The 19,434-nt window shown below is 48.3% G+C and overlaps 1 protein-coding gene across 1 annotated transcript in view; it reads right to left on the reverse strand.

Moving 5' to 3' along the window:
- Nucleotides 1-19,434, reverse strand: part of LOC112631324 (anthrax toxin receptor-like) — a 724,187-nt gene that overhangs the window by 390,855 nt on the left and 313,898 nt on the right.

The following is a 19,434-nucleotide window of genomic DNA, read 5'->3' on the forward strand; positions in this document are numbered from 1 at the left end:
AGAGTGCTTGGAGCAAACGCCTTCAGTGAGGTGGCAGAGGCAGAAGCCACTGGCGTGGGTTGGGGGGTGAGCTGGAGGAGAGAACTAGAGATGGTGCGTGTGCAGATGCCATAAAGAGGAGAAGAAAGGTGTCACTTGGGAAGGAATGTGGGGTCAAGAGAGGCATTTTTTTAATGCTTTTTTTTTTGTTTGCTTGCTTGCGTGTATTAATATGCTGCATCCTGTAGTAGGTTTCCTTTATTTCAAACAACCGAAAACAAGTCTGGTTAAGTTAAGCAAAAAGGGACGGCCGGGCGCAGTGGCTCACACCTGTAATCCCAGCACTTTGGGAGGCCAAGCAGGTGGATCACTTGAGGCCAGGAGTTTGAGACCAGCCTGGCCAACATGGTGAAACCCCATCTCTACTAAAAATACAAAAAAATTAGCCGGGCATGGTGGTGTCCGCCTGTAATCTCAGCTACTTGAGAGGCTAAGACGAGAATCGGGACACTTGAACTTGGGAGGTAGAGATTGCAGTGAGTCGAGATCACGCCACCATTGCACTCCAGTCTAGACAACAGAGCAAGATTCCGTCTCAAAAAAAAACAAAAAACAAAAACAAACAAAACAAAAGAAAACTTAGCTGGGCATGGTGGCATGCCCCTGTAGTCCCCTCTTCTCTCAAGGCTGAGGCAGGAGGATCGCTTGAAGCCGAGAGGTGGACGTTGCAGTGAGCAGAAATCGTGCCACTGCACTCCAGCTTAGGCAACAGAGCAGGAGTCTAAAAAAAAAAATTTTTTTTTAAAGTAAGCAAAAAGGGGATATGTCAAAAGATCGCAGGGAGCTCCAGATGCTAATGTTTTCATCTGTATTCTTCAAGGCAGGAGCCAGGTGACTCCAGATCCCGACAGGAGGAACCACTTGCTGCCCAGTGCCACCTCCATAGAAAGGTTTCGTGTCCATTGTCCTTGGTGTGTCTCTCAACTCAAGATTCAAAATCCCAGTGGAGTGGCAGTTCATTTGGCTGAGCTATGGCCACCTGCCCTCTGCCCTTGGACCGACATAACTGGAGGAATACCTGGCCCAGTGCCTCTCTAGGAGCACCCACTGCCCCACTGAGACTGCTCACAAGAGTTTTTTCCCCGGCAGGGAGGTTGAAGCCTGAGTGACCAGAAACAAATATCCACTGCACATTGTAACAAACTGAGCACATTTGACAGCTAGGGAAAAGGACCCATTGAGAAGGAGTGGACGGGAGATACAGGAGCCAGAATTGCTACTGACAATAAGATCTTCAATGGGCTGAGATTCAGGAGTTCAATAGGAGGAAAGAGGTGACTTCTTTATGTAACAGCAGAGTAAGAAGAAATGAGGGGGGTAGTACTGAGGTACTGTAATCTCTCTCCTCTTGGGAAAGAAGGTTGCTGGCAACCTTAAATCTACATCCTCACATCTCTGGATCTAAACAACCCACAAATCAAGTCTTACTGACCCTACTTGACAGTCCTGGACCAGAGAGAGATCTCTTCAATTGGCCAGCCTGTGTCATTGCTCTTCCCAAGAGGGTGGGGCCCTGCAATAGGGCTGACAGTGGGTCACAGAGACTAGGGAAGAGTTGTTCCCCAAAGGAAAGGGCAAGTTACCATTGCCAGACCAAGGAAACCTGACACTGAGCTGGCCCAAAGCACAAATGACCACTGGGGACAGCCTCTGTGCAAGTCTTAGAGGAAATGCTAAGTTGGAATGTATCAATGCCTAAGAAAGAGAGAGCTTTGATTCAGTTAAACAGCATCTGCTTTTCTAGCAAAAATATCTCTAGGGTACAAGAGACCCCTCTAGCCAAAAGAGCCATAAATGAAAAGGCTGTCGTTTTGTCTGATAAAAAGATGCTGACTCCCCGGGACCTAGCATATAATAGATGCTTGCTGGCTGGATGGATGGATGAATGAATGAATGGAAGGCAGTTGATTCAGAAATACCTACTACTACCTCAGATTAGTTCCACAGACATTTTTCTGAGTCCCTAATAAATGCCAGTCTTGGGCTGGAAGCTGACAATATAAGCCAAACCAGAGGTGCCTTGACCCCAAAGCCTACATGATGGGAGATTTCAGGGGACCTGAGACATGCCCAAAGGACAATTAGGTCACAAGGATTGAAGGGAATAGAAGGGACTGGAGTTCTCAGAGGAGAGGCGTTGTAGTAGACATCTGTTGCTTTTTCAGCTCCCCACAATCCATCCCCCATTTCATTTGGGGGGTCATCCCAGGACAGAGACTGCTAATTGTCCCCCAATACTTATTGTCCCCTTCTATAGTAATAGAAGTCCTCTAACCGCCCAGAATAGCGACTACATTTCCCAGGCATTTGTGCAGCCAACGTGCCATAGATTAGGTTCTCAGCAGTGAGATGTTAGCAGAAATAATTTTTGCAATTTCTCGGTCATGCACTTCAGAAGGAATGTGCCTCGCCCCTTTCCCTCTCCCCTGGTAAGAATGAAGTCATGGTGTCAAGCCAGTTTGTATCAATCAGATGAAGCTAAAACCCTAAGGATGTCAGAGTGACAAAAGAGAAGGAGCCTGTGTCCCAACACTATGGTTGCCTATTAGCCCTGCACTAGTTCTAACTAGGTTTTCCGTGAAAGAGAAATTAACCACCAGTCTATTTCCGCCACTATTTGGGGTGAGTGCTCTCTTGCAGAAGGAAAGCCTGTATGCTAATTATTAGTAAAGGCTGTATATTAATTATTACCAAGAAGGGCGGTGTTGCTGGTAGCAAAAGTGAAAACATATTTTAAATGCTGTACATAAATATGGTGGTCTGGAAATTCTGTTTATGCCATGCCATAGCAGTCGATCAACTGATTCCTGCAATACCTTTCAAAGTCAGTGCTTTCTCTAAAGGAAACAGTTGGAAATTTCAGAATGTGGGTGTTTGCTGGATGCTTCTTGCCACTCTCAACAGAGTCCTACATGAGCCAGAAGAATGTGGACAGAGCTAGCCGCGAGGAAGGCAGACATGGAAGAGAATACAGCAGTGCTGAAAGAAGCTCCCTTTGCCTTTGGGCTATAAAAATCTCAGTTTAAAAGTTTTCAGATTTAAAAAAAATCTATGACTTGTTAAAAACTCCATATTTGATAGCTTGATTCTTATATCTTGAAAGATTTTTAAAGTAGAGTTTAAATATAACTGACGTTATGAAATTCTGTTACATGTTCTATAGAGCAGTTATATATCATAATGTAGGCAGAAATCAGCCATCATATAATTGTGAGCAGAAAAATGGTTAATTGGATTCTGTAAATGGGTATATTTTGAATTATGCTATATAGTACTTGCCCAAAAGCTTCATAAAAAAATACTGTGCCTGAAAATGGCATCAATTTATTAATAAAAAATATGACTTAAGTGATTTTCTAACAACATTTCAAAGGAGCCTCTATGGTTCTCAAAATGTTGCCATATAATAATATTCCTTTAGAATAAAATTATATTTATTAAAAAAAGAGAAAAATCTATTGCTTCTGTACCACAAACTGAGGCAGATACAGAATAATTTTCTGAAGAAGCAGGATTAGCAGGAGACAAGACTATGGACCCTAGTCTTTCTCAAACACTTGATTATGTTTTTCAACCTGACAATGACAGCCGCTCGGCCGCAAAGACCAGATCAAGGTAGCTGCCTTCCAGTCCAAGTTGAGTGCTTTGGTTGGTCTCAGGTTGAGAGGGAGATGAATGGATATAACATACAGGCTGATAAATAAAAGGCCACCATTTTTAGGCTTAAATATTGCTAATCTAAAGGAGGTTGAGCATCACCAAACCAAAAACCCAAAAATCCAAAATGCTCTAAAATCTGAAACTTCTTGAGCACACATGATGCTCATTGGAGCATTTCAGATTTTGGATTTTCCGATTAGGGATGTTCAGCCAGGATAATGCAGATATTCCAAAATCTGAAATGTGAAACACTCTGGCCCCAAGCATTTCAGATAAGGGGTACCCAACCTGTACTTGCCCCAGAGGATAACTAGCCACAAATAGGCAGAAAGCCAACTGAGATTTTCCGGGGCGTGTATTACCAAAGAAACCATGAGTCTGGCTGGTACAAGTCTGCATTTTTGACTCCTTAAAGCAACCGACCCCTAGCCACCAAACCTGCACATGCAAAAAGTGAGCTGCAAAAGCTATGCAGCCCAGGCCCAGTGTAGTGGCATGTGCCTGTAGTCCCTCCTGCTCTGAAGGCTGAAGTGGGAGGATTGCCTGAGCTCCAGGCACTCGCGTCTAGCCTGGGCAACACAGCAAGACCTCCTCTCTAAAAAAGAAAAAAAAAAAGTTTGAGCTCTATAGCCTTAAGAGGGATATACCTTTTGATGCCCTTTAGTTGTGCCATAGAAGGCAGTGGGCAAAGAGGGGACCACCAGGGTCCAAAGACATCTATCCCAGGGAATACTCCTGGAGAGAGACGCTGTCATCCAAGGACTTTGCTCCACTCCCTGGGAAGCTTCACAATTTCTGCCAGGATTTGATGGGTGTGTTTTTCCCTCTTCTGGATGGTTTCCCACCGTGGTTATCTTATTTTTACTGACTGTTGCATATTGGGTGTAAGGAAGCAGGCAATGTATGTAAAAGTTCAAGGACACCACACCATAAAGAACTACATCCAGAGGCCTGGTGTGGTGGCTCACACCTGTAAACCCAGCACTTCAGGAGGCCAAGATGGGAGGATTGCTTGAGCCCGGGAGTTCGAGACCAGCCTGGGCAACATAGTGAGAACTTGTCTGAAAAACAAAACAAAGCAAAAACCACATCGGATCTCATGGTGCAGGCTGTCCCTCTGCAGATCCTAGGCTTGGAGCTGGACGCAGGCACTGGATGCAACTTTGGGGTGTCTCCCCTGGGGAGAGGACACATGGACATTTGACTGGCCAGCGGGACAGGCTGGAGCTGAGATTGCTAATTGCCCCCGATCACACTCATCTCCTGTGTTTAAAGAATTATTGTTTTTTATCTGGAGATATGGAAATCCAGAAAAAAGACTGTTTCCTCACTTCCTAGAAGCTATATTTGGCCAAGTAACTGACCAGCAGCATTGAAGTGGGGAGAGGTGACACCTTTAACCAGAGGGGCGAGCCCTCCTCTTCCACCTTTTCCGTTTCCCCTGGCTGGGTAGTGGAGGTGATGGTGAAACATCTCACATCACAATACCCAGGAATGGAGAAGCAACAAGATAGGGGGGAAAAAACTGGGCTCCCAGGCTGCTTATCTGCAGGCAGGTGAGGGAGAAAGAAACTCTCTTGCTTAAGCCAATCTTATTTGAAGTCTCCCTTCCAGCAGTTCAACATACATCCCACAAAGATACTACTCACCCTCTATCTCCTCTACGCCCTCTATCTCCTCTACGCCCTCTATCTCCTCTACGCCCTCTATCTCCTCTGTGCTATCTCCTCCATGCTCGTGTGCTTTCGGTGGGTCTCAGAGGAGGGGTGCATGCTAGGCCCCAGCCAATCACTGCATCAGCTTCCTGGCCAGAGATTGTTCAGGATAGGTGTATACCCCACTTAGATCCAATGATAAATAATTTATCTGGAAAGCTCGAGAAAGAAACTCACTCTATTCGCCAAGAGAATGTGGGGACGAAGCAACCATCTTACACGAAGCCGGATACTGGAGCCGCCCAGAGGACAAATCAAGGATGTGCAGAAGCAAGTTCCTGAGAACATCCCGGGAGCCTTGACCTCAGTGAGGACTAAGGCCGGTCTCATCCCTTGACATCTCAATTAAGGAAGACAATACATTTCCTTTTTAAAAAAATCAGTTTGCATTATATTTCCATCCTTTGCTACCAAAAGTGTACTTGGTGATACGCTGGTCACCGTGGGAGGATTACAGAGGCAACATGAAAGGGGGATGTCTGCATTGGTCCCAGACCACCTGCAACTTGTTTGGGAGAAAAATGGATTTGTTATAAGGATGCATGAGGATTTGAACCAGAATTGAAAAGTCCTCAGGAATCAGCGAGACAACTTAAGAAATAGCCGTGGCTCCCTCTCTTCCTGGAGCTTCCCGGACCGGTTTCCTCCTGACCATGCTCTGCCAGCTGTTTCCACCAACCGGCACCCTCTCCTGATGCTGAATTTCTGCTGCTTTGAAACTGGGTCGCCACCATGCCAGCTCCTCCTAGTGGCACCTCTTCGTGTATCCTTCATGCTTCTTTCCTTGCAGCTGGCTGTCTTGCTCCTGCCATGTTTCTCAATTTCCAATTTAAAAAAGAGAAATTGGATAGACATAGGTCATCTTTAATGCCAGAAGAAAACTCACAAATCCTGACCAGCCAATGGATTCAGAGCCTGAGTCAGGTGCTTGCTTCCTCTTGTCCAACTGTCACATGGTCTAAAATAGGGCCACCTGCTGGCTGTCCCCTCCTCTAGGACTGTGGGCATGGCAGGTACCACCACTGATGTGTCTTGTATGCCTACACAGAATTATTGTATTAGGCAATACTCTTCCTGACTTCAAGAGGCAGGAACCCAACTCAAATTGGCTTAAGCACCAAAGGGACTTTTTGCTGTTTCTTGTAAGTCAAGAGTCCAGGGCAGCTGGGCTTGGCCAGAGCCACTGGCTTAAATGATGTCATCAGAACTGGCACCTCTCTCTTTTAGCCGGGTTCTCCCTACATAGTGGGTCTTGGGAACTCCCGGATTATGTTTATGTCCTCACAACTCTACGTTCATGGACAAGAGTTTAAGGAGAGAAGGACAGTGCCAAGTTAACTATACTAGCCATTACTGGCTTGTTTTGTTTTGTTTTGTTTTTGAGACTGAGGCTTGCTCTATTGCCCAGGCTAGAGTGCAGTGGCGCGATCTCGGCTCACTGCAACCTCTGCCTCCCAGGTTCAAGCGATTCTCCTGCCTCAGCCTCCTGAGTATCTGGGATTACAGGCTCCCACCATCATGCCTGGCTAATTTTTATATTTTTAGTAGAGACGGTTTCACCATGTTGGCCAGGCTGGTCTTAAACTCTTGACCTCAAAAGATCCGCCCACCTCGGCCTCCCAAATTGCTGGGATTACAGGTGTGAGCCACTGTGCCCGGCTGCCATTACTGTTATTATGGCTCCCAAAAGTTGCCCACAAATTCCAGGTTCAACTCATAGTAAACTAAGGTGGGCTACTGCCCAGCTCCTGACCACTCACTGAGGGCCTACAGCATGGGATGCTCTGACTGACCAGGTCTGGATCAAATCTTGCTCTGGGGTTAAAAGAGAAATGGAACCACTGAATGTTGTCACCAGAAGCAGCAAGAATGGATGCTGAGCAGTCAAAAACAAAAAATGTCCTCTGCAATCTGCAGCATTGGTAGTCCAATGTTACACATACCCCTCTTATCATAAACACAGCTATTAAAATAGTCTTTCTCAAGGTAGGGCAGTTATACCATATACCACCAAAACCCTACGCATTCCCACTGCAACAGAAGACAACGCAGAACTCAGGTTCTCAACCAGTCGCTGCTTTCAGGTTCAGAACCTCTGGGGGATGTACTGTCCTTTCCAAGAGCTCAGAAAGAACTGTGGTAAGTGAAGCTCTGAGGACTTAGATAGCAGGACCCAACAGGCCTCTTCCAAGTGCCTCCACTGGGGTGAGTAAATTCCAATCAGTCCCCAATTCTTCTGGCTTATTTCACTCAAGATTCAAGTGTCAGAGTGAAAGCATCTGACTAGCCCAATTTGCATTATGCACCCACCCCCTGACCAGGGGAGTGCAGAGCACAGTGCATCTGATGGAGGCAGGAACATGGTTTCTGTTACTATGAGAGAGAAGTAAGGATGCTGGGCTAACATGGGAAATCCTCACTGAGTGGATTTCTCTGCCTCGATAATGATGTGGACACTGCTAATGAGCTAGCTGGTGGGTGTGCTGGGTCACCAGGCTCGTATGTGGCAGCCAGGCAGCTCCAGATAGGAGGGTCCCCCAATGCCTGGGATCTGTGGACTCCCAATTCTTGTCTTGAGGCCCACTGGCACAGTTCTCACTTTGGAGAAATTGGGGCACTGTTTATGCCAGTTCAGGCCTAGGCCCTGGCTCCTCACTGGTCTGATCATGACTTTGCTTGAGGACTATGTGTGGACACTGCTGATTGCCGACCTGTGTCAGGATAGTCTGGGTTATGCTGCAATAGCGACCTCACAAAAATAGCAGTGGATTAATTAAACACAAGTCTCTTTCTCACCCTTGCTCTATGTCCATCATAGGTTGGCAAGAGGGCTCTGTTCAGCATGCAGCATCTTGGCACATGCTTTTACAGTCATCACATCAATGGAAAAGAACTTGGGAAACAATGTACCAACTGTCTTTTTTTAAACTTTTATTTCAGAATCAGAAGGTACATGTGCAGGTTGTTACAAAAGTATATTTTGAGGCTGAGGTTTGGAGTACAAATGAATCTATCACTCAGGTAGGAGCATAGTATGCAATAGGCATTTTTTAATCAACTCTTGACCCCTTCCCTCCCTCTTCCCTCTTGTGTTCCCCAGTGTCTGTTGTTCTCATTTTTATGACCATGCGTACCCAATGTTTAGCTCTCATTTAATAAGTGAGAACATGCAGTATATAGTTTTCTGTTCCTATGTTAAGTCACTTAGGATAATGGTTTCTAGCTGCATCCATGTTGCTGCAAAGGACAGGGCTTCATTCTTTTTATGGCTGTGTAGTAGTCCATGGTGTATATGCACAACATTTTTTCTATCCAACCCATTATTGATGGGCACCTGGGTTGATTCCATGATTGCTACCATGAATAGCGCAGTGATGAACATATGGGTGCATGTGTCTTTTTATGCACCAACTTTTTTTTTTTTTTTTTTTTTTTTTTTTTTTTTTTTTTTTTTTTTTTTGAGACAGAGTCTCGCTCTGTCACCCAGGCTGGAGTGCAGTGGCCGGATCTCAGCTCACTGCATGCTCCGCCTCCCGGGTTCCCGCCATTCTCCTGCCTCAGCCTCCCGAGTAGCTGGGACTACAGGCGCCCGCCACCTCGCCCAGCTAGTTTTTTGTATTTTTTAGTAGAGACGGGGTTTCACCGTGTTAGTCAGGATGGTCTCGATCTCCTGACCTCGTGATCCGCCCGTCTCGGCCTCCCAAAGTGCTGGGATTACAGGCTTGAGCCACCGCGCCCGGCCTTATGCACCAACTTTTAAAACTTCCACTAGAAAGTGATACATCTCACTTCTGCTCCCATTTCATTGGTCAAAGTAAGTTACACATCCATAACTAACCCCAAGGGTTGTACCACCTGCCTGGAAGAAAGAAAACCAAATATAGTGGCCAAATGCACACTGCACTAATGACAACCACTACCCAATTTCTCTCTCCTCTTCTTCCAAAACAGAGCACCAGTTTCGACTGGGATGACAATTGTCTAGCTAAATATATTTATCTTTCCTTGTAACTTCCTTGTATCTGGGGTTGGTTACATGTGACCTTGTTCTGACCAATGAGATGTAAGAGGGAATCACTAGGTAGGGGCTCCTTGGAAAGCTAGATGTGATGCCTTGAGACATAGCAGCCATGCTGTGAACATAAGGACAGAAGCCACACACTACAGAAGGTGAAGGAGGATGATGAGGGAGCCTGGGATCTTGAAACCCTTAAGCATCTGTACCACCCTGGGCTGCTGATCTCTGGGGTGCTGGCTACATAATAACAATAAACCCCTATCTGATCCACTGATGGTCAGGTGTTCTAGTATGTCATCCAAACACATTCCTTACTATTTACTTGCTCTGCATTTGAGGTTTCTCAGTGTTCAGTCTTTAATGTGCAGATGATTTATGTTGCAATGGGAAGAACTTCGAATCATTTGACACTGGGTTCAAATCTGGGGTTGACCAATTTCTAGTTGTGTGACCTCGGGTGAGTTGCTTAACTTCTTTCAGCCTTAGTTTTCTCATCTGTAAAATGGGAATTGAAATCCTGTGGCATTGACAGCCATTTCTTATGTCCTCTTCCCTCAACCAATCTCCCATTGTAGGACTGAAAAGGTGAGATACTCACTTTCTTGGTCTCCTTGAAACCAGCATGGCTGTGTGTGGGTCTGGCCAGTGAGCAACAAGGTATGGAGGGTCAGTGTGCTGGAGGCTTTCTGATAAGATGAGGGATGTGAGTGAGGAAATAAACACTTTACCTATCAGATTCCCTTCCTTCTTTTCCTGCCTTTGAACTTGGTGTTAGACACCAAGCCATCTTGAAACTTTAAGGTGGCAGAGCAGGTGATACATCCAAGGAACCTGGATCTTAGATGATGATGTTGAGCTGCCAAGTCAAATCTGAGGCTACCCAACCACAAATGTCTTGCTAAGTAATACTATTTCTCCCCATTCCAAGGAAGACCTTTTTTTCCCACATTCTGACACCACTGAAATCAAGTCACTTCTCATATCTGATTTGATAGTAAAGAATGGCTTCATGGTTCGGTAGCAAGTTTTGCTTATACAAAGAAAGTGGTGCAAAACAGTGGTCATTTCACAAGCAATGGCATCTTAGAGCTAATGAAATATGAAAGCAAATCTTCTTATGGTTTAAGCCCTGTTTAGTCAGATTTACTGTAAGTTGTAACCAAAAGATTTCCTAAGTGATGAAAATACCTGCCATAGGCCGGGTGCGGTGGCTCATGCCTATAATCCCAGCACTTTGGGAGGCCAAGGCGGGTGGATCACAAGGTCAGGAGATCGAGACCATCCTGGCTAACACGGTGAAACCCCGTCTCTACTAAAAAAATACGAAAAATTAGCTGGGCGTGGTGACGGGCGCCTGTATTCCCAGCTACTCGGGAGGCTGAGGCAGGAGAATGGCGTGAACCCAGGAGGCGGAGCTTACAGTGAACCGAGATTGCGCCACTGCACTCCAGCCTGGCCAACAGAGCAAGACTCCGTCTCAAAAAAAAAAAAAAAAAAGAAAAGAAAAAAGAAATACCTGCCATAGGCCAGGCGTGGTGGCTCACGCCTGTAATCCCAGCACTTGGGAGTCCAAGGCAGACAGATCACCTGACATCAGGAGTTTAAGATCAGCCTGGCTAACATGGTGAAACCCCGTCTCTACTAAAAATACAAAAATTAGCCGGGCGTGATGGTGGGCACCTGTAATCCCAGCTACTCAGGAGTCTGAGGCAAGAGAATCTCTTGAACCCGGGAGGCAGAGGTTGCAGTGAGCTGAGTTTGTGCCATTGCCCTCCAGCCTGGGCAACAAGAGCGAAACTCCATCTCAAAAAACAAACAAACAAACAAAACCCTGCCATAGAAGATGGTTGTAAAGAATAAATAAATTTTTTTTAAAGAATGAATGAATAAAACAATGTAAGTAAAGTATTTGGTGTAGATTATTTAGTCAGCGTTTCAAAATCCTTATACAAATCATTTTTTTCCTACTATGTCCAAATGTAAACACACATGTGTGCGTGCAAACCCAAGAAAGGTGTATGTCCCTAAAATAAGGCCAGGTACAAGTTTGGGCCACAGATGGCCCAAAGCAGGTGGGCAATCTTGTATCATTGAAGACTTGTGATTGGAAATGGTAGATACCTACTCAAGCTGGCATTAAGTACATATGGGAATTTGTGGGCTCACCTAAGTGAAAAACCAAGTGGTGTTCTAGCTTCATGCCTTGTCTCATTCACCAGGATCCAGTATCTCTCTCCCTCTCTTTCTCTGGGTACCACCTATTCAGCTGACCCTGTCCTCAGACCGGCTTTTTTCTCATCATTTGAGATTCTCTCATTAAATTCAAGACCCTCCGGAAGAAGCCTTGCTTCTGTCCAGGATTGTCAGGAAAATCAGCCTTGCAGCTCATTGGCTCTGTGTTTCCCTGAACCAATGGCTGCAGCCAGGAGAAGGGACCTGTGGAGGAATCAAGCCCAGCTGGAAGAAGAGGGTGGAGTCAACCACACCCAAGAGGAGGGAAGGGCTTTCCCAGAGGACGCTTTTGACTGGGGCACCACTGCAACAAAAGAAGGATAAAGTATACTGTGTGACAATCCCAGATGTCCCCTACAAGCCTTCTCTCTTTCCCTAAGCCCACTACCCCTTAGTACTTTATTCCTCCCACAGCAGCAGAGGCTGCTCCAGAGAAGACCAAGCCTAGCCAGTCAGGAAAAGTGACAAGATCGCCCACCTTCAGCTACAACTTTGAGGCGTGTGTAGAGGGGAAAAGGAGTGTGGCCCTGCCAGCTCATAGCTCTAGTCTCATCAAAGGAATCAAAAGAGAGTGACAGTGTTTTGCTCAGCTTTTGCTGCTTACAGAGTCTTTATGGCATCATCCACAAGCATTTATTTTTCCCTTCAATGTCTGTGGGTTGGCTAGGGTCTGCTGGCTCAGGATGGACTCCTCAATCTCAGGCTCCAGGTGGGGTTTGGACCTGTGCCACAGAGCACTCATTGGCCTGGAGCCAGCTCTCCCTGGACCATGCTCATCTCACCGCCATGACTGAAGCACAGGAGAGCAAGGCCAGCCACACGGTGCAGTTCCAGCCTCTGCCACATCATCTCTGCCAATGTTCCAGTGGCCCAAGCATGTCATGTGGCCATGCTCAAAGTCAAATCAAGGGGAAGTGTGTTGCCCACTGATATGGTTTGGAAGTTTTTTCCCCTCCAAATATTGTGTTGAAATGTGGCTTTCAATGTTGCAGATGGGGCCTGGTGGGAGGTGTTTGGATCATGGGAGCAGATCCCTCATGAATGGCTTAGTGCCCTCCTTGTAGTAATGACTGAGTTATTGCTCTGAGTTCAGGCAAGATCTAGTAGTTTTAAAAAGTGTGTCACCCCTTTTCTTGTTCCCTTTCTTGCCACTTGACATACTTGCTCCCCTTCCCTCTTCTGCCATAAGTAGAAGCTTCCTGAGGCCTCACCAGAAGCAGATGCTGCCACCATGCTTCCTTTACAAAAGCCTGCAGAACTGTAAGCCAATTAAACCTCTTTTCTTTATAAATTACCCAGTCTCAGGAATTCCTTTATAAGCAACAAAAACAGTCTAATACACCCACCATGTGGCAAGGATGTGGGAGTACAATACCAGTACGGGGAAGAAAGGACTTGGGACCAATCATTTAATTGGCCACAGAAGGTAACCAAAGAACAGCCTTCCCACAGGCTTAGCACTTTTAACTGATTTGTTTGTGGAAGTGAAACCTCAGCCTTGAGCACTAAAATCCAGTAAAATGGCCTCGTTCAAGATCTCAGGATCTATTTGAGGGAACAAAGGAGGACATGGGAGAGCCCCGAGCTCCCCAGGGGGCCACACTTGGAAGGAGCAGGTATTCAGCGAAGATCATTCCCTTCCAGCCACTGTCCCCGCAGTCCCAAGACAGTCATCAGAAAGGCTACCTAGGTAATAATCAAATCTGCAAACTTGAGTTAAGTCTCCCCATCTCCCATGGTGAGGGCCAGCCACAGACAGCCCCTGCCCTTGGAGAGGGTGCCATGGTCAGCCTCCTCTCTCCTCTCTCACTGCCCACAGCAGACTTCTGAGGTAAGAGCATGAGCAGAGGAAGGGAAGGGGATTTGGAAAGTTCTGTCTTGATGGTCTCATAAGATGCCTTACCTCTCCAGACTGCAAGAGGTTTCAGGCTCAAATGGGCACTTTGAAAGGAACTCTCCTATCCTTCACCCGCTGTCCCCCACTCCAGAACCAGAGTGCCCTTGATCTGAGCAAAGGAATCAGAAGCCACTTGCTCCCTCCTTGACCCCTAGAAAGTTCACCTCCTACTTCCTTCCACTGTGCTGCATCTGCCCTCTGGGCAGGCCCTGTGGTCAGGACTGATATGATCACACACCGGCTCTTTCATTCACATGGCCAATGTCTGGTTGTGGGAAATATGCACACATTCCACATCCTGACAAGTCCCCAGGCACAGGTCAGTGACAATTCCCCATCACACTCTGAGCCACACTCGCACTACCAGTGGTGCGTCATGTCCCCGACATCCACAGACGTTTGGCTGGCATCTGAGGGAGCCTGGCTGCTTCCCAACACAGGAGCTGCCTGCTCTCTTCATCAGAACCAAGAAGCCACAATTGCCTGTGCACCTCCACTGCCAGTCCGGCTGCCTCCCAAACTCCAGGGGACAGAAAGCAAGCTCTCAGAGCAGTGTTGAAGCCCCCACTCTCTGGACTGGAGGGCAGGCTGTCCTCTGCTCCACCTACCCCTCCCCCTCTCTCCCTGAGCACACCCCGCTCCCCAGCCCTGGCCAGCCGCAGGAAGTGGGAGTCCACATTACAGCCCCAGCCCTCAGGAAAGGAATCTGGCAAACCCTCTCCCTCCCTCGCTCTCTCAGCCCTTCCTCTCACTGGAGGACAGTTGTCCAGCGGGTTCTCAGCCACCTTTGGAAATCCGTGTCTTAGTCTGTCACCACTCTTTGGAGTTTGATAGGTAATTTCTTCATGTCTCAACCGACGCATCAATTTAGCATATTAATACATCAAAAAACAAAGTCTTTCCGCCATCTCATGGCTCATTGGATGCATGCCTGGGGACTGAGCACACTGCTGCTCCTGAAACAAAAAAAAAGTGGGTCAGCTGTTAGCACCAGAGAAGCTGGTGGAGGGTCAGGAGTGAGCCATGGAGGCTGAGCAGTAAATTAATTGTTGTTTGCCACAAATGGCCCTGGCTGAAAAGACCCCATCCCTAAGTGGGGGTCAATAAACTTTAGGACAGCTGAGTGCCCAGAGGTGACGATTGAGGAAGGACAAGCCTTGCCTCAGTTCCTGACTTCTGCTCCATGCCGAGGGGCAGCCTTGGTGGTCAAGAGACTGAAGCTGGAACAGCTGATGCCAACGCCAGCTCAGCTCCTTGCTAGCACAGTGGACTTGGCCGGCTCACTCCCCTCCACCGCCCTCTCTCTCCACCCCTCCAGGGGCAGAGGCTGCATGTAGCAGGATGCAGGGGCTGCCAGGGCAACATAGGTCCCGTCCTCTGCACTTCAGCCCTGTGCACCTGTGCTGGCTCCGTCCTCTCTGGCTCCTCCACGTGGGGCTGTCCGTGGTCCCAGACTTAGCTCCTTCTGCTCAACAACTCCTGCCAGAAAGGGGGTGTCTCTTCCCCAGTACATCCCACAGAATTCCAGTGTTGATCCTGATTAGCCTCTTGCGGGGAGTGTTGGGGTCACGGGCCTATCCCTGAACCTATCACTGTGGCCAGAAATGAACTAGGCTGAGCAGCCAGGCCTGGGTCATGGACAAAGCCCTAGAACAGGGGAGAGGAGGGGAGTGCCAGGTACTGTGTGGACAGGGAAGGGGAAGAAAGTTGTTCCCTCCAGAGGGAAGGCAGGGTTCTGGTGCCGGTTGAAAGGAGCAGGGAAGCAGGCCTGCCAGGCAGGGAGGCAGGGGAGCAGGAGGGCAGGAAGCAGAAACCACACCCAGAGGCAGGAGGGAGCCACAGGCCCAGGTCCACCGTCCACCCTGCCACTGGGAGTGACTGTCTGCAGGGGGGGACACAATTTTGAGCCATCATGTTTCAGTGGGGAACGAGAGTTTCTGATCCAACAAGGAAAAATACTCCCTCCAAGCTCCTCAAAAGAAGGGGCTGGAGGAAATTAAGTCTGAGACCGCCATAGCAGAACCAAAGAGCAGACAGGATGCTGGCACGGGAACCCTCTCCCTCCTCGCAAAGAAGGACCTGGGCTGACCTGGTGCAATTTGCATGAATGTGAGAAACACAGTCTTCCACCTCCTTCTCAGTGTAGCCTTTATCCTGCTATGGCCTCTGTGTTCCTCAGTGATGAGAGATGACACTTCCTTAGACAGGGATGATTCTTAAGGTTAATTGAAAGTGGCCTTTCTCGTAATCATCTGCTGCACTGAATTATTAATCACCTGCAGGCATTTGCAGGTCTTTAAACTCTTGGACTTCCTGCAGCCCTCCTTGGAAGTGCTTTTGCCATGGAAATATAACTTCCGCTTGGCCATGAAAGACAGAATCCATATCTGCTGCTGTTTCCAGGCTTCCCAGCTCCAGAGACACAAGGAAGAACAAGGTCTGAAAACAGGAAGCAGAACCAGAGCTGCTGCCAGACCCTGGATGCCTTTCTGTTCTGGGGAGCTGGCTCCAGGCCAGCCAGGTCTCAGAACCCCCGGGGCAGTGGATGGACGGGAGGCTGCCCAAAGTGCCTGTGGCTCTTTGCCTGGTTCATGGTCAGGGCCACAGGAGAGGGTCTCCTGGATCCTTGCCCTACAGCTGATCACTGGTGAAGAAGGACTGAGGGAGCCAGGTGCCAGGCCTAGCTCCACCACTTAGTGGGTGGGCCAGGAAGCCTCTCTGATTCAGTTTCCTTGTCTGAGGAGGTGGTCATGACCCTGCAGGGCAGACATGAGGCAGGGCTCCATGGGATCGTGTACATCAAACCTGCATCGCAATGCTCAGAACATCAGGAGCAGCAAGAAAGGTGAGCTCCCTCCTGCCACCTGCTCTCATCTTCTGGTGGAGGAAGATTGACTCAGAACTTAGTGGGCTGCCTGGCTGTGTAAGGATTTTGCAGATAGAGCTGGCAACATGATTTTGCAGACCCCAGAAGGTGGTCTGAAGGACCAGGACAGGGAGCTCCTGTCGGGCCCTAAATTGTGAGCCCAGGATGTGTATGATGCATGGACAACGTGGGCAGAAGCTGGGGCAGCCCATCCCCATGGCACAAGCCCTTCATCTGCCATTCAGCACAGCCTCAGCCCTGGAAGTGGATACTGGGGATGCCAAGCTGAAGAAGACATGGCCCCCTGCCTTCATGGAGGCCCTGGCTTGCCAGGAAGAGTGGGGCATCAGTCTCAGGCACAGAGTCCCATATTCAGCATGGTAGCTGCAAGGACCATGAGGACAAGGAGGGGATGATGAAGGGTTTCACAGAAGACAAGATGCTGGGGGTTCATGTTGAAACATGAGCAGTGGAGAAAGGCAGGTGGGAGGGGCACTGAGTATTTCAGAAAGGGAGAGAGCAGCATGGTGGGAGAGCCCAGTGCATAAGCAGAGCCGTGGAAGTAGCTGCACCAGTCTGGGCACAAGCACTGCAGAGAGATGGGGGGTGGGGGGATGAAAATGGGAGGGGAGCCTGGAAGACACTAGCTGGGAAGGGGGTACAGCATGGAATCTGAAGAGCTGAGAGGAGGCCCATGCAGAGCTCCAGATGAGAAGTGATGGAGGGCTGGGCAAGGTTTTTGCCGTGATAGAGATGGACGGAGGAGGAAGAGTTGTCAGGACTTGGCAACACAGAGAAAGATGGGGACTTTGGAAAAGCACAGCATGGGGGCTGAGAGATGGCAGCTCTGGGCCTGGCACTCAGGAAGTGCCAGAAGGGATTCCTTTTTCAAAAAACATCCTACTACCCCACCCCACCCCCAGAAGAGCCTGAGTACAGCTTAGTCCCAATCATGGAGGCAGCTGGTATGTGTGGCATGCCATGCCCCATTGGGGTGGGCAGGTGGGGATGCAGGGCAGCCGGGGGAAGGGGTCAGGATAGCCGAAGGGTTCCATGTAGGGGTCCCCTGAGCCTTGCTAGCTGCCTGAGTCCAGTGTTGAGGCACACTGAGCTCTAAACAGAGGAAGGGAAAATGTAAGCCACCCCTCCCAGGGTACTGCATGGACAACATGGTTCACACAATGGTCCCAGAGAAATCACGTCCTCATCCCCCAACCCCGTGACTGCACCGCAAAAGGGGCTTTGCAGGTGTGATTAATCTGATGAGCCTCGTGTAGTCACAGAGGTCCTTACAAGAGGGAGGCAGAAATAGTTGATGTGAAATGACTCGGAGCAGGAGAGGTTAGAAAAGGCAACAAAAGCCAAAATTGAGAAATGGGTTCTAATTAACTAAAGAGCTTCTGCACAGCAAAAGAAACTAACATCAGAGTGAACAGACAACCTACAGAATGGGAGAAAATTTTTGCAATCTACTCATCTGACAAAGGGCTAATATCCAGAATCTACAAAGAACTTAAACAAATTTACAAGAAAAAATCAAACAACCCCATCAAAAAGTGGGCAAAGGATATGAACAGACACTTCTCAAAAGAAGACATTTATGCAACCAACAGACACATGAAAAAATGCTCATCATCACTGGCCCTCAGAAAAATGCAAATCAAACCACAATGAGATACCATCTCACACCAGTTAGAATGGCAATCATTAAAAAGATCAGGAAACAACAGGTGCTGGAGAGGATATGGAGAAATAGGAACACTTTTACACTGTTGGTGGGACTGTAAACTGGTTCAACCATTGTGGAAGGCAGTGTGGCTATTCCTCAAGGATCTAGAACTAGAAATACCATATGACCCAGCCATCCCATTACTGGGTATATACCCAAAGGATTATAAATCATGCTGCTATAAAGACACATGCACACATATGTTTATTGTGGCACTATTCACAATAGCAAAGACTTAGAACCAACCCAAATGTCCATCAATGATAGACTGGATTAAGAAAATGTGGCACATGTACACCATGGAATACTATGCAGCCATAAAAATGAATGAGTTCATGTCCTTTGTAGGGACATGGATGCAGCTGGAAACCATCATTCTGAGCAAACTACCACAAGGACAGAAAACCAAACACTGCATGTTCTCTCTCATATGTGGGAATTGAACAATGAGAACACTTGGACACAGGGTGGGGAACACCACACACCGGGGCCTGTCCTAAAAAAAAAAAAAAAAAAAAAAAAAGGCTGTGCTGCCGGCTTTGAAGACAAAGGAAAGGGCCACTAGCTGACAGCCTCTAGGAGCTGGAAACGCTGGGAAACAGCTCCCTTGCCTCCAGAAGGCACAGGCCCTGCCAACCCAGTTTAAATTCCTGACCCCCAGAACTGTGAGATAATAAGCATGTGTCTTCAACTACTCAATCTGGTACTTTGTTGCAGGGGCAACAAGAAGCATGCAGACATCTAACTCAGACCCGAGCAGACCCGAGGTCTTTGGTGGGACCCAGGCCCCATTTCCTGAGACACCTGCCCCCACGGTGACCTCGGGAAAGCAGAAGTAGGGGAGGATTCTCCAGACACCCCAGACTCTCCAAGTAGAGTGGAGAGCCAGTTAAGCGCACAGCTGAGGACAGTTACTGGGTGAACAGGCCTGGGTCTCTGCCTTCTCATGCCCCCACCGCCCAGACCCTAGAAGGGGAATGGCTGCGGCCTCTGCACCTTGGCGCTGAGGGCTCCCAGACCTGGCCCAGTGGGGCATCCCAGTTCACCACCCTCCCCGTCTTAGGTAGGCCAAAGCCCAGGCAGGGTAGAGCCTCACGCACACTGCCCCCTAGAACAGGCACAGGTGATGTGGGGGTGTGGGACCCAGGCTATGACTCTGGACACAACCTTCAAGGTTGTAAAACGAGAAGGCCCATCCCCGCAAAACACGCATTCCCCCACAACCCCCACCCCACCCCCACACACACACACTCCCCTGCACCACAGATACACACACTC

This window comes from Theropithecus gelada, chromosome 9, assembly GCF_003255815.1.
Source record: "Theropithecus gelada isolate Dixy chromosome 9, Tgel_1.0, whole genome shotgun sequence".
NCBI classification, from domain to species: Eukaryota; Metazoa; Chordata; class Mammalia; order Primates; family Cercopithecidae; genus Theropithecus; species Theropithecus gelada.